This window comes from Equus caballus, chromosome 27 (assembly GCF_041296265.1).
Source record: "Equus caballus isolate H_3958 breed thoroughbred chromosome 27, TB-T2T, whole genome shotgun sequence".
NCBI lineage: Eukaryota > Metazoa > Chordata > Mammalia > Perissodactyla > Equidae > Equus > Equus caballus.
This window is the reverse complement of record NC_091710.1, coordinates 45,197,657-45,221,116: the sequence shown is the minus strand read 5'-3', so window position 1 is coordinate 45,221,116 and position 23,460 is coordinate 45,197,657. Positions and strand designations below refer to the sequence as shown.

The 23,460-nt window shown below is 39.3% G+C and overlaps 1 protein-coding gene across 1 annotated transcript in view; it reads left to right on the top strand.

Moving 5' to 3' along the window:
- TENM3 (teneurin transmembrane protein 3) overlaps positions 1-23,460 on the top strand; it is a 2,419,468-nt gene that overhangs the window by 1,747,196 nt on the left and 648,812 nt on the right. Inside the window, exon 9 of the mRNA XM_070253219.1 lies at positions 2,435-2,517. The gene's annotated coding sequence lies outside the window, so the exon portion shown is untranslated. The remainder of the gene's footprint in view (positions 1-2,434; positions 2,518-23,460) is intronic.

The window sequence follows — 23,460 nt, the reverse complement described above, 5'->3', positions numbered from 1 at the left end:
CGGATGAATTAATGTGAGAGAATAGACAAACATGAATGCTGCTATTATAGATATACGTATAGTGATATTCACACACATTATATAAATAACATATGACACTCGTATAGAGAGAGCGAGCCTAGGATAGATGAGTGTTGCTGACAGGATTATAGTGAAAAAACTAAGTACTAGGAAATGACCTCATCTTCTCCACAAATTCTTGACCTCAGAGCCACTTACCCCATCCTATTTGGTGCCTAGTGCAACGTGTGGAAGAAAGAAAGCTCTCAGTAAAATCTGTTGAGTAAATAACTCAAGGAAGAATGGAATGAAGGAAGGGAAGGAGGGAGGGAGAGAAGAAATGGCTTAGTCAACCAGTTGAAACATCCAGCCCAATCTCAAAAGTCATCCGTCTCCTTACTCTTTTCTATGTCTTGTGTGCCTCCTTGAGTTTTTTGCCAAGCAGATCCCAACCTTGGGTTAGCTTCACCTTTTATTTTCTCAGCTGGTGGCTCACACAGAGTTTCTTGGAAAAATCATGAAAATCTCCCAATCTCACTGTGTTCCTACTTGAACTTTTGTGTTAATTTATTTTTAACACTTAATCATATTGCCCAAGCAGCCTCTTCGGTCCTTATTCACATTTCACAGTTTCTCGAGTCATCAACTCCACCTATGTGCATCTTAACAAGTGACCTCCTCCTTCCTGCCTCAAATAAAATGGCATCTCTCCTCCCTTACAGCCAACTCCCCACCTACCCTTCATCCTAATCACTGTCATGCACTTGCACCCACCTCTACCCCACCTCATCTTCCTCTGCCGTCTGCTGCCTTCCCTTGTCATTGATTTTTACTTCCATTTCATTGGCGTGCTCCGGGTGATTCATCCTCAAGAACCAAAGCAAAATTACTACCAAGAAAACAATTCCACTGCCAGCCCTGATGGCCTAGTGGATAAAGTTTGGCACTCACCGCTTTGACAGCCGGGGTTGGGTCCCGGAACCACACCCCTGTGTGTCAGTTGCCATGCTGTGGCAGCAGCTCATATAGAACTAGAATGACTTACAACTAAGATATACAACCATGTACTCGGGCTTTGGGGAGGAAAGAAAAAGCGAACAGTTCCCTCAACTCTTCCACACTTTTCTTCTCTTCTCATCGTGATCTAGCTTTCCTCCTCCTGTTAGCTGGCTTTTGTACCCTCTCTCTGACCAAAATATCTATTTCAGAAGTCACAAGTGTTTTCCAAAATCAAATCCTATGATCTTCAGACAGTTCTCATCCTTTCAGACCTACTTGTAGCATTTAACACTGTTGACCAATTATTTCTTCTCCAAACACTCTCTCTGTGGCCTCCAGTGTGACTCCTTGACCCTGATTCCCTTCCTCGTCCTCCAATAGTTCTGTCTCTTCTTCTTTCCCCAACACCCTGCATGTAGATATTTCAAGTGTAGATCAGCTTCTCCCCATCCCCGTGGAGAGTGATGTCTACTCCATGACTCCAAACCCTATAACGCAACATTTTCAGCCAATATATTAACCAGACATTGATCTGGCCTCTCAGTATGTCTGAAAAAACAGAGACACCTGCTTTCTGAAAAACAAGTTCTTTCTCTTCGTTTCTCTTCTTCAGATAATTACATCAATTATCTCTTAGTCAACAAGGTTCAAAACCTAAAAGTCATCTCTGACTTCTCTTTGCCTGTCTTACATCCTCTATGCTTTGTTTGTTTATTTTCATTTTTGTTTTTTCTTTCTTACTGCGGGGTAAGAAGGAGGGAAAGAAAAGGAACAGAGAGAACTGGACTCATTGTTTGACACTTGAAAACCACAGCAAAGGATTACAGCACTAAAATGAGAAACTCAGGGAAGGGATTCATTTTAGCTGCGATTGCTGTTTGAAATGACTGAGTCAAATGCAAAAAAAACAAGGAACTCAGGCATTTTTTTCCTTCCACAGAATTAGAAACGAATACTTATAAATTCACACTGAAGTAAACATAATCTTGAGCTCTAGAGATACAAGGTGACATAAAATATCTCCTACCTTTAATCTAATTACCATAACGTGTAAACAGAATTAGTAACCAGGGCAGAGATGGGTGGGGCTTTAAAGAAGACGGAAAGGTGGCAGGTCTCAGACAAATTCACACACATTTCACGCTTCATAAAGATAAATAAGCCATATACATTTCATGCTTTTACTACTAGAAAAAAAAGCAGGAAGACTCTACATGGACACTTGAAGTAAAGGTTAGCTTAACACACTGCTAGAGTGGCCACAAACTCTTTTTATGATTATTAATAATTTTTTCTGTTTAATAGTTATAAATCAGCAGTAATTCCTTGCTATAGTGCATCTCAATTTTTAAAGAGTTTCAGAACTGAAATTATTCATAGAAAACATCAGATCACGTTTTCTTCTAGCTTATATATTTCATTTATTTTCTTCCAGAGTTCCTGCTTTTCTAAGGCAAAGTGATTTACAATTTCTGTGCAAGCAAGAGAACTAAAGAACTCTTCAAAGAAGAAGGGAAGGTAAGTCCCCGGGACTAAAATGTCTCCAGATCTACCAGATGAAACAAAAAGCCTTCTTAAAATATATAACTTCTTTGTTTTGACAAAATAAGAGACTTTCACTAAGCTGCGGTGCACTTTATAGCTCATTACTTATGCAGTTGACATCCGCGAATTAGCCGTAGGTAAATGATTGTGAAAAGTGTAATTAATCTGATTTTCATACTCTTTCTGATAACATGAAAGCAAAGGCATTTCTACAGCCTTTTCTTTTTGCTGGAAAATTAGATGAATGAAGACATTCTAAAATATAAGATCTCTTTTTTTTTACCCATAGAGAATTTCCTTCCAAGAGAAAGTGAACCAAATAGAGTGGATTATGGAGCATGTGTATGTGCTCTTGGAAGCGATTTTTTGGGGAGTCCTCTTGTTCTCAGGGAGTCTTAATCCTTTCTCCTCAGCACTTACATGGCAACCTTAGAGAATTAAACTTGTACCTGGTTATTTTTTTCTCTCCTTGATATAGCTCAGTGCGTTTTCTCAATGGTACCCATGGTCTAGTAATTTAAAGCTTTTGAACCTTGTGAACAGATTCATTTAAAACCATATTCTGAGGGCTTTCCAGAAAATGAAAAGTGTCTTCTCCCAGGAAGCTATAAAAGAATTTAAAACAGAAAATCTTAGAAGTGTCCCGCTCAGGCCGTGCATACGGTAGTGTGCCTACAAGATTCAGTCTCCTGGAGTAAATCATTCGAAAAGTACCTGACTCGTTTGGCTTAATGGGTTGAGTTCTTTGAGTTTCTTTGCCTTCTGATTGATGGTTTGTTTCTTCTTGTAATACAAAATTCAGTCAAAATTTCCCGTGGAGAAAAGGGCTTTTCCAGATTATGAAATAATTATGAAATACAAATATGTAAGAATGGTAACATTTTTATATCAGAAAGCTCGAGTTGCTTGAACATATTTCTTTTTGATGCCACTCATTCAAAGACAATGGACTGTTCTATTTTAAGATGAGAAAAAAATCATTGCAAAAGTTGAGAGGTTAAGTGCCTACATCTGTAGAGTCTGTGACAATAGCTATGATTGTGTCACTAATAGAATTTTATATTTAGGTTGCTAGATTTGAATTAATTTATATCTAGCTAAAACAAGTAAATTTTTTCCCCACATTAAAGTTGACACAAATTCAGTACTTGCAGAAGAGTTTCTCGCTTTTCAGTTTACAGAAGGGCAAAGATAAGACAGAAGATTTTTTTTTAACAATAAAATTGTGGTTTAATTGTTAGATAAAATAGTAACAACCACTATTGTTTTCCTTTAATGCTCCTCGCAGGCGCATACTTTTTACTTTTTCCCTAGGGGTGTCTCAGAGAAAATTGATACTGAAATCCTTTAACAAAAGTTCTTGTGTAAACACACACACTTTCTTACATACTAAGTGAGTAATTAATCAAAACTTAATCTGGAAAGAATGGCTGTGTTATGTATCATCTCGTGCATGCACGATATCACTCTCCCTTGATCTCGATTTAGGTAATGGTGAGATTTTGCCATTAAGATAAAACAGTCAATACAAAATAGACTTATAATTTACCATCATGAATTTCCTCAGTAACTGGTCTTTTAAGATCCTCTCTAAGAATTTTAACATATTTTGCACAGTCTACGGAAACAAAGACCCTGGAAATGTATGTGCAATCTATAAAGCCTGAATAAGAAGTGATTTATCTAAGTTGCTTTGCTGATATTTTCCTCCAATCCTCCTCCTGACTTTTCTTTTCATTCAAATAGAATCACGACAAAGGTACACACTGTAAAAAGCCTATCTGTATAGTTTTATAGACTTCAAAGAAATTAAATTTTTAGGATACATTGTCATTGAAGTATTCCAGGAACACTTACTACTAATGGGAGCCACACACCTAATTTCAGACACTCTAAGCTGAAAGCTAATCACTTATGTATTTTCTCCTATAAAAATATAACTCAATGTTCGGTGCAAAAGCAATACTTGGCTCTCTGAAACCCACTGTCGATGGGATTCCTTCGGATCTCCAGCATTTCACCTTAGAAAAAGCTCTTTCTATGAATACCACTGTAATAAAGCATGTCAACCTCCCCCTGTCTTTTAAGTACCCTCTCTTCAAACTCTTCTCTTGTCAATTCATGAAAAGCACTCTTCCCATACTGGGAGATGCTCTAGGACAACCATTGTGTCTTTAATAGCTAATATATAAACTTGAATGTCTTAGTGCTCCTCTGAGATACGCATTGAATGATAACTTTTCACGTGGACAGTTGCTGCTCTGTCGGCAGGCTGCGGCCTTAAAAGCATATAAGCGTCTATCTTGATGAAGAAACAAGTTATCGTCCACATACCTCCAAACTCTTCCTTAACCAGGCAAAACAACTACACATTTTCTAACCCAGGAAAAACACCCAAACAAGAACAAAACAACACAACTCTGAAAGAGTCTCTCCATGCTGTTTTCTAGGAAGATTTCTAGTTTGCCTGTTCTGATTGAGACCAGACATAATGAGCACGCTTTTAGGGCAGATGCTTTAGCTGATATTTTTTCAGTGTGATTGTAAATGTACTTTCTATTTCCTAAGGTTACCCAGATATTTTTACTGAGCCTAACAAATACTCAGAACGTTTCCTAAATTTAAAAAATTACAAAATGATGTGTTGCAAAACGTGGCACCTAGAGCTAAATATCACACAATTCCCATGGTACAGAATCCTGCCATTGTTTAAAAGAGACGGTAGGAAGAATGGAAAACGTGTAAAATGTTGGGTGGTCTGTTCTAGAAGTGGAGAGAAAGAATAGCATAAGTAATCGAAATCCACAGATAAGCCAAGGCCGTCATGTTCTGTCAGGAAGCGCCACACTTTTCCAGGCCTTTATAAACTTGAACTCAAGAGTGCAAAACCTTTAACTTGTATGAATTTTTTTTCTTGGTAGATCCACAATGACTAAAAGAGAAAGGGAAAAGCTAAGAAGTGACATAATGCTCAAAATGAGCAGTCCCTCACTGCCTCCACTGGCATTGGAAGCTAATTGCATCACTATTTGGTGAATAATCAACGAATTAAATGAGATGAAAGAAACAGCATAAATTAACAATGTCAAAAAACATCGTAAGCCACCCTGATGATTATAAGTGGCTCTGTCTGTTGTTTTGTGGAGCAAAAATCAGGGTGGCCGACTACAGATTCTACTTTTCATCTGGATGTTTTGCTGTTTTGCAGACATAGCATTTGGTGCAAGAGAGAAGTTACGGTTTTAAATTTGTGAGATACTGGGGTAATTTTTCACGATGCTTCTTAGTCCCTTACTCCTGAAGAAGCGGGGTTATCTCTGAGCCTGGACATAAGTAGTGTGGTTCAAGGTCTCCTGTTGGCCTGAATTGTGCAAAAGAATGATTGAGCTTTCTGAAACTGCCAGTCTGACTTCAGAATTTTGGGAAATCTGTGCCCAATGGAGTGTTCAGGCTGACTGGGAGCTTTCACTTCATGTTCACAACTGACTCTTTACGAGGGGATCTCTGAGTATGACATCCGCATCTGTATTCTGTCATTTGGCCAAGGTGACACTTTGCCTCAATTAAAAGAAAAATCCTAAGGGGCATAAGCAGATTCTCTTACTAATGTATATAACCTATAGGAAAATAGGAGCCAAAGACAAGATGTTTAGAAACAATTTTCTCTTTTTTAGGTCACTGCTTTTTTTAAATTGTGAATTAAAATCGAATAGCAATTTGCTCTAGATTAAGAAGTTAGAGAGCGAACAAAATGGATTTCTTGGGGCTGTCCCAGGGATAGTGAAGAAATGGCAGAAATAACTTTAATGCAGAGAGGTCACTGGCAAATTCACTTTAAGACATTTAAAAACACCATTCCGAAGTTTATTATTTTAGTTTAATCTGATATCAGATACAAAGCATTGCTCTCATAGAGTTAAAGTATCTAGCTATTTCAAGGCCCTTAAAAAAGCTACATTGTAATTATCCTTGGACCTGGAGAGGGACCGCACTGTACGATGATATGACAAATAGCTTTCCACACAGGGGCATGGCCTGGGCCCTGGGCCTGAGTCTTCATGCAGCCAGATTTGCACAGATGGAAAGCAGGATCCTTGCAGAACACCACGGAGTAGCTGTCGCTGTGCTGAGATGTGTCCTGCATCCCGAAGGGTTTATTCTTGGCCCAGTGCCCTCTGTCCCCAAGGTCCTGGCCCCAGGGGACTGCAGGTGTCCTCTGTATTGTGGTAAGAGCCAAGGCTGTGGAAATGCACAGCCTAGAATGAAGAGATATCCCTCAAAAACTTCCCACTGGCTGTCTGAGACCAAACCACTTGCTTCCCAGCAGGGGGCCCAACTCACTGGTAACCATTTGAAAAACTAGCCTTTACCATCCACGGAGAACAAAGAGGAGAGGAACAAAGCAAGATGGCTAAAGGTAGAGGAGCAAATCTTCTCTTTATAACTCAGGAATCAGAAAATGTTTCCTCAGGGATTCCATGGACAGTATTTTTTCTAATAGGTGGTACCTTTTTGCCTTCAGTGTTCTAATCAGTAAATAAATAAATAAAAACAACATTACATAGGATGCAGTTTGATGTAATGAAGATAACATGATCCATGGAACTAATGAACCTAGGTTTAAATTCTTATTCTATCACTTTCTAACTTTGAAAACTTGGCACTATTAATTAATTTCTCACTTCCCCGTTTCCTAATCTGTAAAATGGGAATAATAAATCTCCGTACTATTATTTTATGAAGACAAAATTTGATTAATATACTAAGGTACTTGTTTATATAATACTCAATAAATTGTGCCTATGACTATTATTTGGGGTAATTATTTCACAAGAGCACCATGTTCTATAACAGGTTTCTATTTTGACTTTCCTTTCCTAAGAGCCATTAGTTAACAAATAGGGTGCCAATATTTCCAGTGTTCTTATAGTTTATCATATTTATTGACAGAGAAGGGATGAAATCCTAAACTTGATGGATGGAAGAGAGAATGGAAACAGGCAATGCTGAGAATTTTTTCTTTTTTGATAAGGCAGCCACAATTCAAGCAAGCCACATTCCACCTCTCCAATCACACTGCAATGAGAAGATTTAGGGAGGCGCGATGAGTGTTGAAAGTTTTACCTCCAGGAAATGTAGCCAATTGCCAGAGTTCTCTCGAAGTCATCTTTCTTGTTGGGTTCTGAATAGAAAACTCTGCTTTATGAAGGATTACAGAAGTAAATAAGCCTGATAAATCGGAGGGTTAGAATGGATAGCCAAAAAGCTAAGCTTCTGTGTCTAGCTTCAGAGGACTCCACAACTAAAAAGACGGAAATTATTCTGTTTGTTGCTCTGTCCCTGGTGCTGGCAGAGAACTGTGCGTCAAGTACATAGTGGAAATGCTGTAAGTATTGTTGAGTGGATGAATAAATGAACCATTGTCCTAGGAAATAGTATACTAGGTGGTCTCTATTCTAGGATCTTGGGCATGGTTTCTAATAACTGAGACTGATACCCTTAGCCTTGTGTGGAGGCAGCCACTCAGAATTCTTTGACTTTGACCATTTTTGGATTTCAACATTTCTTTAGTGCGCCTTCCTCTCATCCTTCTGCTGTGTCTGTCTCCAGACTGAGCCTGATTAGAAGAAAGCTGCTTTGAGATCCTTTGACGAACATCCTTTACAATTATGAAGTTATTTATGAGGCATAGTTTTCCATAGCTGGCTTATTTCTTGCTTTGTGAGCCTGACCATAAAAGAAATGTCACACTAAATGAGCCCAGCAATGCATGCAGCCAACTGTGGCCCCCAAGGAATAGTCTCTATGAGATTGTGGTGCCATTCAGATATTACCTAACTAAACTCCTTCAGCATCCCCTGAAAATTCAACAATAGTTGTTCATATGAGAATTCATTTAATCATTTTGAATGTTATAAGCTAAAAATACCTTTTCATAGGTCCTCCTCCAAATTTTAGCCAAGTCCCTTTTTGTACAAATTTAGATATTCCAGAATTCAGATGGTGATGGATACTAAACTCTGATAAAATATGATTGTCCAGAAAGGGATTGTTACCTAATAACTAAGTATTTTTAATTAGTAAGCATTACAAGTAAAAGTTCATATCAAAGTAAAATGTTGACTTCACAAATTTCTGCCTACTTCTGGCCCTTTTTTCTATTTGCTGGTTCCTCTGAGTATGGTATTTCCTAAGTTCACAGATTTTGCGATATTTGTTTTATCCAAATACATAGATATCACCACATAATTTCCCCGCCTTGGTGATTTGTAACATCCAGATGAGACTAATAGTGATAAATTGTTCCACTACAGCAAATTTTTGGAAGAGTCAGTTGTCAAAAAAAAAATCAACTTGAGAACATAATAAAACTGAGTTGAATTAACAAAGCTGACTTTGAATAGCATGCGCAGGGTAAAAGATATTTTTTGTACCTCTATAAAGGAAACTTTTTTCTTTTTACACATATACCATTCAAGTGACAAAAAAATCCCTCTCAGACACTGTTTATTGAAAAAAATTTCATAGGAGCCAATCTTACTTTTCCAGCAGAGCAGCAACCTAACTTTCTGAGAGGAGCAGGTAATGCTTTTGAAAACACTGCCTGCATGTTGCAGCATATTTATTTAAAAATACCACTTCTATTCTTCTTGAGCACTTAGAGTGAAACCTCATTGTAAATGGTGCTATCACCAGGAATGGTAAGTTGTTTTCATGCAAGTTCAAACTCTCCTCTGATGTGGTCAATTAGGGGAGCTTTATGTAACTCCTTAGGACCGACCGAGGGTACATTTTGTTGTAGTTTTTTTGTGTAGTTGGTTCTCATATCCTTCTGACCTACATAGCATGGGGGAGTCAGCCATCAGCTGGTGTTTCTCGGAGCTGCTCAAGGCGAGTTTCTCTGGTGCGGACTGGCAATTTATGTGCTGGTTTCTGTGTGCGTCTATTTATACGTCCAGCTATAGATCCACCTATCATCTTTCCCTCTGTTCAGTTACTTACCATTGACACACTTTATGAACAAAAGTTCTTTGGTGCGAGCGTGACTTTAGAGTAGATTTATACAAAGTGCAATAGGCCTTTATCCGAAGAATGAGGTGTGCAAAGAAAATCCTGGATCAGTACTCCCTCCTTTGTATGAGATTTTGACCTCAAGACCTATCTTAGTATAGTTTGTAGCCAGTTTGAAGAGTTCCTTTCCTCTATCCTGGAAAGGGACAGTGGGAGGTGGGCGGAGAAAGCACTTTAACTATTCTTCTCTTCAGAGTGGTCAGCAACACGGTGTCTCTTGGAATCCCCTCCTATGTCCTCCATTCGCAGTCAAACACCACCCATTAGATTCAGCTGGGAAGTTCAGTGTGCAAAGCACTTGCGTATAAAGTCTCTCACTTATGTGAGCCACATTCTTGCTCTCTCGATGGATTTTTAAGATCTCAATTATATTAAATGCCAAATCTCAAAATCAAGGTGAAGTAGCGCTCAAAGAGAGATCTGATTACTACTTAAGAGGAAAAAGGAAAATCTAAGAAGGATTTGAGCGTCAGTACTAGAAGACCGCATCTTAGTTTAAATGATGTTTCTTTGTCCTTACTATGTGTGTGAGATCCATGATTACACGTAAATACCTCTTGAGGAGTATCCTGTGTAGATCAGGAACAATGAAGGACTTGGCGTTGGTCCTTTTAGACTAAAAATGTTAAACTCAGACATTGTAAAGGGCAGGCTTTGTCTGGACTGTGTTTGAGAAAATTGGCTTAAGGGAGAAATTGAATCCTCAAAGACAAGGGTACATCCTTAAAAACGTCTTTGTTTATTTTTGTGTGGCATTTTGCTGGGCCATAGGAGCGATGCAAAAAATGCATGAGACGTGTGTCCGACCCACAAAGAGCTCTCAGTCTGTTGAGGGAAATAAGTCATAAGCAAAACATGTCAAGTAAAGTGATTCATGATACCACAGAGGCCCACATGCCATGCCATGGGAATTAAGAGGAAGAAGGAGATTAGGCCAGAGTTTCTTAAAGACAATTCTATTGTTTAAAGCATTTGTCACAGGAATGTTAAATGGCCTCCAGGGATCACCTTCAGCCACTAGAGATTAGAGTGGCCAGTAGAGGGATGTAAAATGCCCACGTTCTCTCGTGTCCTTAGTTCACATCTGCTCTTAGTATGCCAATTAATATTGTAGAAAGAGGCGTTTTTGAAGACTCATTGGACGAGAGTTAAAAGCAAATGAAGCATTTCCCTATTCTTAAAGAGCGTCATTTATTCACTTAACAAATATTTTCTAAGTGCCTACTTCTGAGGAACGAATGTGGTATAGTCTGTGCAAAGAATTTGTAGTTATAGTAAAGGTCACCCTGTATAACACAATTCGGTAGGTCAAGATTTTAAAGTTTAAATACTTTGAGTACTTAAGATCATTGGAATAATTTACTTACCTCATCAAAACGTCATATCAGAGACAAAGCACGAAGGGTTACCCTAAATGGTTGTTCCTATTTATTTGCTTAGGTCAATGTTCTCTACTGGGGACAGTTGTGGCCCTCAAGGGACATTTGGCAAGATCAGGAGATGGTTTTGCTTATCAAAACTTGGGAAAAGGGGTACTATTGGCATCCAGCGGGTAAAGGCCAGGGATACGGCTTCAGCATCCTATGATGTACAGGATGACCCCCTACAACAAAGAGTTACCCAACCCAAAATGTCAGTATTATGAAGGTGGGAAATCTTGGCGTAGGCTTGTATTCCTCCTTAAGTCACTAATTGCAAGCTCCAGAAACAATGAAGGTTCTGCTTGGAGATGCTTGATCTATTTATATACCCCTTATGAAGAATAGGTACCTGAGTTAGACAATCAGAGAACCCAGCTAGATTTCGCTTATGTTATCAGAAGCAAAAGAAAATTGTCAAAGAGATGGAGGAGAGAAGGAGGAGATAGATAAGCCCAGAATGGGGACTCTGCTGGGCTGCAGAAGTGGGCAAGCTGAGGTCCCAGTCAACAGGCTGAAAACGGGCTTCCAGACAATAGTGGCCAGCATTAAAGCTAAATTTAGAAGCATCATTTCTCAAGGGCCAGCTGTGATGCTGATGGCTCGACACCCATTGCTGCCTGTTTATTGGGAGCAAGGATTTACATTTTCTTCTCCTTTTCATGCCTGCTATCCATGTGCTTCCTTCCCCATCAATGCTTTCCCTCAGATCTTCACCTCAGAGCTCCTGCATTCACCCTTACCCCAGACCCGATGGCACCATACTTCCCCACCCTGCTCAGCCTTCCTCCTGCTGGGTTCTCTATTCTGGGCCTCTGAGTCACCCACGGTCATGGTAGATGGGAAATGGGGACAGAAGGACCTGCTTTTATGGCCAGGGGTGCATTGGAAGCAATGTGCTTCTGTACACCAAGAATGGGCATATGAACTTGTTTTCCCAAACAAATATTTTTATACAGGGCTATCAGACTGGTTCCATTAGGATATTATAATACAAATAGATTTTTATAAGTGTCTTTGAAATCTAATGAACTTCTATGGTTGTATATTTCATTGTATTTTAGCTCTCAAAGACCTGATTTAAAGATGGTGTTTTAGCAGGATTTTCTATGACCAGGAGATACGTAACACCCCTAGGCTGCTTCTGGCAGCCTTGCAGGCTCTCCTACTCACCTAAAAGGATTCACGCTGTATGGGGATTTAGGGTTGGAGAACATATTTCCCATCCCTTCTCTCTTTGTTTCTCATATGAGCCCAGGCAAGTTGGGGTTCCTTCAGCACAGTGCTTGGCGCTTAGTGGATGTGTAATGAACAGTTGATGAATTAACAAACGCCCAATTTTTTGGAATCATAAGTATTCTGATCACTGAAATGACTTACCCAATGAGACATGGTTTCTTAGTGACAGATCTAGAGCCCTGGGCAGCTGCCTCCTCATCCAGGGCTCTTTCATGCTGCCTCTCTGGGTTTGGCCCAGGACAGGCACACAGCCATAGGGGTCTACGGTGTGACAAAACTATTTCCTGGATCCCAGAGTGGCCAAGTGACTTCATCAAGAGCACTCTTTAGGAAGAGGTCCTGTGTGCCTGAGCTTTGCCTGATTCCCTTGCACACCTTCCATTTGGGAGGTCACTTAGGGCAATTCCATCAGAGACAGCTCTCTCCTGCTCTTTAAGGCAAGGGAACCCTGCTTTTGATTTATTTTGTATTTCACCACAGGGCTGAGCACACCCTAGAGGCATTTAATCTGTTGACTTGAAATGATCTGAGATGCTGGGCTTGGCCTGATGTGAACTTTCACACTGTAGGACTCAGCAGGTCATCAGAACTCATTTCAGCTGAAATCCAAGGCCCCTGACAGCTCCAACCCTCTCTCTCTGAGGTCCACGGGTCTGGTCAAAAGATCATAGCTTCAACACAAGATGCAGTTAAAGCAAAGACATACTCTTCCTTCAAAGTCTGTAGACAGTTGAAGACATAAGATGATCTCGGGGCAATAATATCAGTCTCCTACTCAAAAACTATCAGTTACCTAAGAGTAAAGCGCAAAGTGTATAGCCCAGCATTCTGACCTTAATTTATCTTTTCAAGTTTTTTTCTCATTATTCATTTCCATCTTCCACATGCCTCAGCCAAGCTAAACCATTTTCTTGACTCTATAAGAAACTCTCACCATTTTCTCTGCCAAGAACAGACTTTCCCTCTCTCCTCCTGCCCCCACCTCCACATACCTCTATATGACCCAGTCCGTCTGATTCATTCACTCTCCTGTTCCACAAATATTTGTTACATGTCTTCTAAGTGTCAGGCAACATGTTCAGTGCTGGGAATACAGAGGTGACCAAGAGAGCCAAGGTCACTTGTGGTGTTTAAATTCTTCAGCAACAGCTTATATAAAACAAGTAAGTTAATTAAATACTCAAAGTGGAATGTGTTGTTAAGAGGGACATTAATAGGATCCTACGACAGAGAATAACAGGAGAATCTTACTTAGAAGGTGGAGTCATGGGCAACTCTGGGGAGATGCCATTAAAGCTGAGAACTAAAACTATGTGAGAGTAGAGGAAGCGCAGTCCAGGGAAAGGGGCAACACACGTGATTCTGAGGCAGGAGTACTCCTCCTTCCAGTCTGTGTCCATGATGCTTTGGCTCACCGCCAACCTACCCACTCTGGCCCCCAGCTGGAAACAGAACTTACTGCCTTGAATTCCCATGTACCCTCTCTGTCCCCATCTTGTGATGTGTCTCACTTTCTGCCTCAGACTAAAGTCATTTATCTCACCTCCCTTGAAGGCAGCATGCATGTCAAATTCCCATTTGATTTGAAGTCCCCCATGGCAGTCAAGGATGACCCTTGCCTCTCTACATTCACTACTCCACACCCATCAACATTCCACAAGGTGGTCTAGCAGAGTGGACTCCACACCCAGCAGAGGTGGCGGAGCTTTCCTTATGGGGCTGGCAGGTAATGTGCCCCCAATTCCACTCCTTCCACAGTCAACACTGCTAATTGCCTGATCGTTTATTCAACTTTCTTTGCCGACTACAGAAGTGGCATGACACTGGGCTCTCTTGTAGGATTGAGAAGCGATACACTTTTTTCCACTTTGTAAGTCATAAGGACATAGGTCCAGTGGTACATGGGCAGGAGCTATAAATGCATATGACTTAAGTTGAGATGCTGAACTGGGACACGTGTTACACAAATTTTAAAATATATTAGTTATGTGTATGTAAAATATATATATGATTACTGATAGCAAAAAGTGTTGGAGGAAGGAAAATAGAATAGTTATCTAAGAAAACTCAGGCACAGGATAAGAACGCAGGCTTTGGGAAGCAAATCGAAGTCACTTTAAAAAAAAAAAGAGTTAAAAGTCATAGCACGAAAATTGGTTTCATAAAAGAAGAGTGTTCTGCAATTGCCTTGTTATGATATTGAGTTCTACTTGAGTAAATTAGGAGTGGTGTTCTCTTGTTTAGCTGTCATTAAAGAACTCAGTGGTAAATGTCAGTGTCCCCACCAAGATCCCACTGAGTTTTGTGAAATTCTCCAAAAATCTCTCCAACAGGAGAATTTATAAGCTCTGCATGTTCGACTGTCTTAATATGTGAGACTGACTGAGAGATCTAAGACTCACTATACACAGCTCAATTCCAATTTGTTTGTTTTTTAACAATGTCTCTGACACGTTACATTATGTCACGTTCCAATTTGATGGAAAATGACTTCCTGTGTCCACGAAGAAATACCTTTTAAGAAGCACTCCAACTACACTGTTATTTTCCTTGCTGTTTTCAATGGCAGGCACTTTGCCACATCTTCCGTCTTCAGAAGATCACTTATCAGCAACAGAGTTAGCTCCTGGTAAAACAGCCTGGCTCAGGCTGGTGCCCCTGTCACCTGCCTGCCTCTGAGAGCAAACTGAAGGGTTTTGCATTTTGCCTTACATAAGCAACCTTTAAAAAGGCTCCACAACGTGAGCTCCAAGAATGATATTGGAAAGTTTGCAAGTATTCTTTTTAAGAAAGGGAAATTATCTTTTTCGGAGCTAAATGCAGGTAGCATGCCATATCCTCTAAAAACAGCAAATGTCCTTTAATTTCGTTTGTGTGTGTTGTCCTCAGTTAATTCTTAGCAGCAGAGAACAGACGTTAGAGAAGCAAAGATACTTCATTCAACCCCATCAGTGAACTGACAGTGAGGGGGTCGCAGGAGGAAGGGATTGGGAAGAAGAAAAGCAATTCTTACAAAAGTTTGGTGATATCTAAAACTGAGTTTGGGGTCCTAGTGGGATTCCTCCCCCTTTTAACCACAAAGGGCAGAGTGAAAGAATTTGCTTAGCTGACTTTGTCTTCCTGGTTTGTTTGATCTGAAAGAACAATCAGATACGGCTGATTTCTGAAGACTGCTCAGAATAGAGAGATCTTGGATGCCCCCAGTGATAGCCATCGTTGTCAACAGGAGGCATTCCAGGTACTGACACCAGCACCTGCAAACACTCAGATGCCCAACACTTTATCTTTCATTTGAAAATCTACTGCTGGGCATTCGCTTTACACAATGCATTGGATGATAAGTGTGTGGAGGAGGCATGGATCCTCAAGGAGAATAAAGCACATACCTCAGAGGCTGGGCACGGACACTAGAGAAATCAAATATTTTAAGGTTCAAGGAGAGACATTTCTCTGGGATGGGGTGAGGGGGGAAATTGAGAGGAGCTGCAGAAAGAAAGAAAGTGAAGAGGTTCTATCTACCTGGACCCACGTCTCTCATCTGACCTCTGGTTGGTCCTGTGGTTCTTTCCCTGTTTGCACACTGACCAACCTCATTAGGTGATCAGACAGTTTGGAATAAAGTGAAACATAATGAGAAGGACTCAAAGGAGTCTAAGGCAAGCTGGAAATCCCCTCGGAAGATTTCTGCCAAGAAATTTAGCACCTTTGTATCCCAGATAAAGGCCTGAAGTTTTAAGGGATAGAGCAGATTAATCGTTTTTTTAAAAAATCCGTTTTTAAAGATATGTATGTCACTGGCTATGTTAAATATTGAAAAGAGCCATCTTAACTGGAGCGCAGGATTGGATTGCATGCATAATAAAGTCAGAGAACAGGTGATAAGTGCTTCGGGCTTTGCTAATTCTTAATTTATTGGGAAAGTAATACTTCTCAAAAATAACCTCCATGGATCCTTTTAATCATACAAGATGGATGTTTATGTTTGCTTTTTTTTTAAAGCAAGCATGCAATTCCACTGGAATACATTTGGTTTTATCTCCAAAGGAGGCAAGTTCTGGGGCTATAGATAGTTGTATGGCCACCAATGAATTACATGTGAGAATCAAGAGATATGCTGTGTTTCCATCCTGGAAACTGTCTCCAGTGGCATACGAACTGCATTTTTTGAAATGCAAAATTTAGTTAGAAAAGGGTCCAAAAGCCAAAAGGATTTTAGGTCATGTGTTGACACTACTTTATTTTACTCAGTTTAGCACTTTACTAAATATAGTTAATAAAACTCAGGTTTGGTTTTTAGATTCTTGCCAGGAATACAGTAAAACTGGCCCCAGATATGGAAAAAAGGTCCTTTACCTTGAATATGAAGGTAAATTGGTCACCACAAATGTGCTCTTGCACCTTTTTTATGAAGAAGAGAGAACTATAGTAAAAATGATGAACATATCCTATTTCTAATACCTTTATATATCTGTGATTCAACTCTTCAATTCTATCTAAACCTCTAAGAAGCAAATCCACCTTGCTACCAAACTGACTTTTAGTTTTTCATTCCCCAGAAACTATTTAAAATTCCTAATCTGTGATTATTAAAATTTTCCTTTCCATTGATGAAGGAGACTTTTAATCTTTGAAGAAGTAAAATGATTGTTAAGGTGCTCTGGACTATTATAAAAACAGATGATAGAAATTTGAAATAGGTTTTTTTCTATTTTTGAAGGAGCTAAAACAAAAATTTTGAGAAAGAAATCATAGCTTTTCTTTGCTTTTTTTCTGGGAAGCTAGAGTTGGCTAAGTGAAAAGAGGTCAGAAATAGTATCTAGAATCAGACGCTGAGTGTCTGGGGCAGGATTAAGGCCAAAAGAGTGTGAAGAGACAGGCAGTGCATGCTGGGAAGTGTACGCAGGATCAGCAACAGTGGTAAAAGATGCAAACTGAAAACTTGGTCCATTTTATAAGCAACTAAATGCAATCTTCGTGCTACAGACATAAGTGTAACCCATATGTCTTCAATTCATGATCCTCAATTTTTAAGAACAATAAGCTTTAGTACGCTTATTATCATATCGATTTCTTTAAGCTTTGCCTTGCCCTTATCAAAAAGATTTGAATCATTACAATATTTGAAAAGAACCTATTACCTAAAAAAATCAACGCCAAAATTCCTAATCAGTTTTACTAAAATGCACAATGTGAATCACAAATTCTTTTTGCTAATGTTGCTTTTCTGTTTCAATAATATTTCTAAAACAAATTTAAGATAATTGCACAAAAACTAGAAACAAATGTTTTGGTACTCTATTGGAAGGGAAGATCAACTCAAAGTATAAGGTATTGCGCACAAACGCACACATTCGTTTTGAGGAAAATATTCCAAATACAAGTACTATGGTATTTTCTTAGGAATACTATATGGGTTACCTAGAACCATCACCTAAACACATTTTCTATAGCAAATCCCAAGTTTTAGAAGTCCAACTTGCTACACACATACACACACACACATATACACACACATGCATGCGAGCATACACAAACTAAAGGTGAATTGTAAAATATCACAGAGCTAAGAGAGATAATTACATAATTGCTGATGTAAGCCAGATGAATGTTTCTGATGCTCACTTGCTAGGGAATTAAAATCTGCAGACAATGACTTGAAATATTATGTCACATATACCTAGAAATTAGGGAGCATATGTTGCCTAGACATGAAAATGCGTTACCTCGAATAGGTGGCACTTGCAATATTGGACATTGAAATATATTCGTTAGCTCATTTTTGAGGATCAAATAAATTTGTTACATATCTCAATATGTCACCTGTCTCTGAAGTTTCAGGATGTGGTGCCAATTTTGTCCATCAGATGAAACTCACCAGATCAGGCTGCACTTGGCTGACTCAATAAAATTCTCAATTTTTACAAACTGCCTACAACTGAGTTGCTCTGAGTTGCTGACCAGGACTCTTTCAAGGGAAGAGTTTGAGATGGTATTGGAGCTGATTTTTGTCCTTTGACTTATCTCGGCCACGTCTAGTGCCTTGTTCAGCTTTCAGATTGCCACTGATGGGGAAATGGGCTCCCAGTGGAAAACAATGACCCGAAGATGGAAAGGCAGACCCTTCAGGTGATGTGCGAGCCTTTGGCTGTCACAGGGCCAGGTGCATTCGCTTCGTCTACCTGCTCTCTTTTCCATCTTGCTGCGCTTCTGCCTTCAATCATTTTTTAAAAACTACAAAGTTATTTAAAAGACTTCTCAGTTGTTGTGTTTTTTTTTCCTGAGCTGTCACTTTAGACCTTGTGTGAATTTCACACATCAGTTTTGATTACTCTCAATCCTGTACAAATAGGTCCTATTGCAATACATGATGAGAGGCTAATGTGATTACACCCTCCTGCAAAGACTTATGAAATGCTCCCCAAAGCACCCACATTTGTATTTACTTAGTAATTGGCATAGGGTTATGCAAAATCAGTGCCAACTGTCTCGCCACTTCCTTATATTCATGTGTGCTTTGAAAGTAAAAAACAAAATTAGATATTTGATTGTATCTATAATAACAGTATTGTATTGTACACTTAAAAATTTGCCAAGAAGGTCAATCTTCTGTTCAATGTTCTTACCACAATAAAATAAATTTTTTTTAAAAAGTACATTGTTGGAGATTTTAATCTTTTTGGCAAATTTCTAAAAACTATACATATTTTTGGGTATGCATTTCAGCGTACACATTTAGCTACACTTTTCAATCCACTTCCCTGGGACTATTAGCATATGGTAGTATATGCCAGATTTTCAGGCTAACTTGCATTTTTCGAAAACGAATCCCATAACTAAGCACTTAGTTTCAGGTAAGGATGTCTGAGCACCTATAGAGAGGACAAGCCCAGCTTTGGTACATGAGACTCCTTCACAATTCGGTATTTGTGTACACAGGTTAAAGATATAGCCAAAAGCATCCATGTCAAAATAGAGCAGTCAAATTTACATATATTGTCTATTTTAGCTATAAAATCAGTCAATACATGTCCAGGCTGATTCCTTGGGAGTGACATTGATTTAAAGACTGTCTTGTTTATTTTTCACATGATGACTGAAATATCTATGCAGAGTATTACTTTTATATGTAAAGTTATACCGTGTTGATGGATTCTGTAGTCTTTTTATGACAAGGCAGTATAAAAAAACCTTTCTTCCCCTGACTACCAGAGAAAGCATTGGGGTTAAATGACAGAACTCCCCTAGCTATTTGCCTGTCACAGAGAACGGTAAATTGCAGCCTGTCTCAAGGTTGGTGTTTAGACACATTCTGAGATTAATGGTTTTGCATAGACACTTTGGACTCCAAGAGATTTTGAGATGCGCTCTATGAAGAATATCCTCTGGTCAAAACTAAGCAGAAGGGCTTTTTGAAGTTTAGTGTTATTAGCTCTTTGTAAGTGAAATTTTATTGGTAAACAGACTACACTGACATTGAAAATTAGATGACTTCCTTTATATCTTAAAAAACGAAGAAAGATCTTTAGCTAAACCCACAGGAACTAGCCCCATTAATCGCTTGCTTTTATAAATCCAGACCAGAGAGTTATTTTATTTTTCTACTGAAGATTTTCAACAAGGCTGTGCTTTTGTACTTAAAGAAGCAGATGTCCAAAAAAACTTTTGATATGATAAATGAACAATCACCAAGAAAAAGTTAGTTAAGGAGTATAAGTCACATGAGAAAACAATTCAGCGAAGAATGTGCTGATTCATTTATTTTCAATAACACCAGGCTATTTTTAGCGCTGCTCTAGGATCTGATAGGTATTCTTACAGCTGGTGAATTTGAACACCTTAAAGGTGATGGTCTGAATATTGAAATATGCAGAAGTCACACAAAGGAAAAAGTGCATGGTAGTTTATGCTTGCATTTTTTACCAGTTATGCTGACTATTCTGGAAATTAATTTCTCTATATGGACCTATCATGAAACTCATGAGAATAAGAGGTTTAAAGTAACAGATTTTAAAAGAGTAATTTCTTTTCCCTTTAGTCTCAATGTTGGTTCAAGTAAGCACTTGGATAAAAACAAGTTTTAGCACTTAATATTTTAAGCACTTTAGTCATATGTTAAAATTAAGATATTTCACTAATGTTCACTTTATTTATTTAAGGCTCCTAAAATATCAAAAAATTACATTTAGTAAAAGTTGGAAATGATAAAATCCAATTTTATGAAGAACTTTTAACAAGCAACTCTCTATAAAAAAATATTTTCCTGGGGGCTGGCCCCGTGGCCGAGTGGTTGAGTTCGTGCGCTCTGCTGCAGGCGGCCCAGTGTTTCGTTGGTTTGAGTCCTGGGCGCGGACATGGCACTGCTCATCGGACCACGCTGAGGCGGAGTCCCGCATGCCGCAACTAGAAGGACCCACAACAAAGAATATACAACTGTGTACCGGGGGGCTTTGGGGAGAAAAAGGAAAAAAAATAAATAAATAAATAAAAAATAAAAATAAAAAAATAAAATAAAAAAATATTTTCCTGAAAGGTATGCTGTAAGAACTTTTGAACAAAAAATTATTGAACGCCTAGTGTGAATAAGGTATTGTGCTAGATGAGATCAGAGATACAAGTATCAGACATGGTCTCTGCCCTCCTTAGCACTATTATCGAATCAGTAGTGTGCTGATTAGAACTAGGAGAAGATAAATGCCAGCAACAGCCAGAAAACATTGGCTCTCCTATGTGAGTTCAAAGGAAGAGAAGACCCTTCCAGGCCCCAGGGTCAGGGATGTTAGTTGGAGAAAAGCAGAAGAGAGTGTAGGAAGCCATTCTTGGAACTGGCATTAGGGATAGAATGCAGGAGCAGAAGTTACCAAAACAGGAAAGTAAAACACAAAATCAAGACAAGTACCTAGGGACCAGCCTCGCGGCCAAGGGGTTGGGTTCACGCGCTCCACTTTGGTGGCCCGGGGTTTTGCCGGTTCAGATCCTGGGCACGGACATGGCACCGTTCATCAAGCCATGCTGAGGCGGCATCCCACATAGCACAACCAGAGGGACCTATAGCTAGAATATACAACTATGTACTGCAGGGCTTTGGGGAGAGGAAGAAGAAAAAAGAGAGAGAGAGAGATAGGCAACAGATGTTAGCTCAGGTGCCAACCATGGGTTTTGACGTCACACAGACCTGGGTTCAAATCCTGCCTCTGACCTTCACCAGTTGTGTAATTTATTTACTCTCTCTGGTCTCAGTTTCCTTACTTGAACAAAATCTGGCTTGCTGGGCATTATAAAATTTAAATGAGATAATGTATGTAAAGTACTTAGCATTGGACCTGGCATAAGCCTTCAACAAATGTTAGCTATTAGCTAATAGTATTATTTTAAAAAAAGTAGAAAAGGTCAAATTTGGCTTCACTGTTGGGAAATGAGTCTAAACTCGTAGTAGACAACGCTGAAAGTTAGACTAAGAAATTTGGCTTCATTGAGTAACCATCAGAGACCCTCTCAGAATTTTTGAATAGAGAGGGGATATCGTGAAAACCTGGTGACCACGGCAGGGTGAATTCCTTGCCTTGGGGGGAGACTGGAAAACAGAGGCCGTTATGGCTGACAAGACAGGAAGTGAAGCAGGTCTGCCTTAGGCGTAGAAGTGGGGACAGAACAGGAGGATTTGCAAAAGAAAATATGGCTCGGCTATCTTGGTTGGAGCTAACTCCTTGCAAAAAACCTACCCACTGAAGTCTTTGTCTTATTATTTATGTAACAAGCGCTGCAGAAAAACAGAAACTGAACCTTCATGGTGTGTCTTTTTGAGATACATGTTTGCAAATGAGGGTAGGTGAGGAGAGCAAAGCTGGAGCTGAGCTCCTCGCACCTGTTTGTGCAGAAATTTCCCTCCAGCTTCCTTTCCTGGGTTTCTCCCTCCCTCACGCACATCCAGCATCCCTCTGAAACTAAATAGTGACCAGAAGATTCTGTAGCTCATAGGAGGATGAAGCAGGACATGCCTTCGCCTTTTTCCCCCTCTCTGCTTCCAAACCATTTTTCTTGCTAATTCACTGCAGACTGACAGGGAGGGTGGCATTCAGCCCGGATGGCCAGGACTATGATTCCAACCAACACACTAATAGGACTTGGTAGCAAGCATTCGCTAAAACTGACTAGCATGTAGTGGTCATTTTACGGCTTCCTCAAAAGGTATATTCCTATATTTTCCATCATTTATAAAGTCCCATCCTAAATATAATGCCACATTTCCTCTGCTGAAAATACTATGTGTCTCAGTGGAAAGAATACTTGAATCATCTACAAAGTGGGGGCAATCGTGCCCACATCACAGGTTTTTCACAGGGATTCAATGATTTCAAACGCTTTTTAATTGAGGTGAAATTCACATTAACGTAAAATTAACCCTTTTAAAGCGAACAATTCAATATCATTTAGGACATTCATAATGTTGTGCAGCCACCACTTCTATCAAGTTCCAAAGCATTTTCATCACCCCAAAAGAAAACTCAGTACCCATTAAGCAGTAATTCCTCCTACTCCCCTCCCCCCCAACCCCATATTTCTGGAAATATCTAGAACATATGAATTCTTGATATTTCATATAAATGAAGTCATACATCTTGTGACCTTTGTTTCTTTTACCGAGCATAATGTTTTGGAAGTTTATCCACACTGCAGCATGTATAGGTATTTCATTGCTTTTTAGGCTAAATAATATTCCATTGAATGGATGGAGCACACTTTGTTTATCTATTCATCTGTTAATGAACATTCAAGTTGTTTGCTCCCTTTTAGCTATTATGAATAAGGCTGCAATGAACATTTGTGTACAAGTATTTGTTTATCTGTTTTCAGTTTAGGGAGTATATACTTAGGAGTGGAATTGCTGGGTCATATGGTAATTCTACGTTTAACTTTTGAACACAGACAAACTTTCCCACAGCAGCTTATACCATTTTATACTCCCACCAGCAAGGCACAGGGTTCCACTTTCTCCGCATCCACACTCACACGTTTTCCCCCCATTTTTTGTATTACGGCCATTATAGTGTGTGTAAAGTGATTTCTTATTGTGGTTTTCATTTGCATTTCCCTAATAACTAATGATGTTGAAAATCTTTTCACGTGCTTGTTGGCCATTTGTATATCATCTTTGGACAAATGCCTATTCAAGTCAAGCAAAATGTCTTTA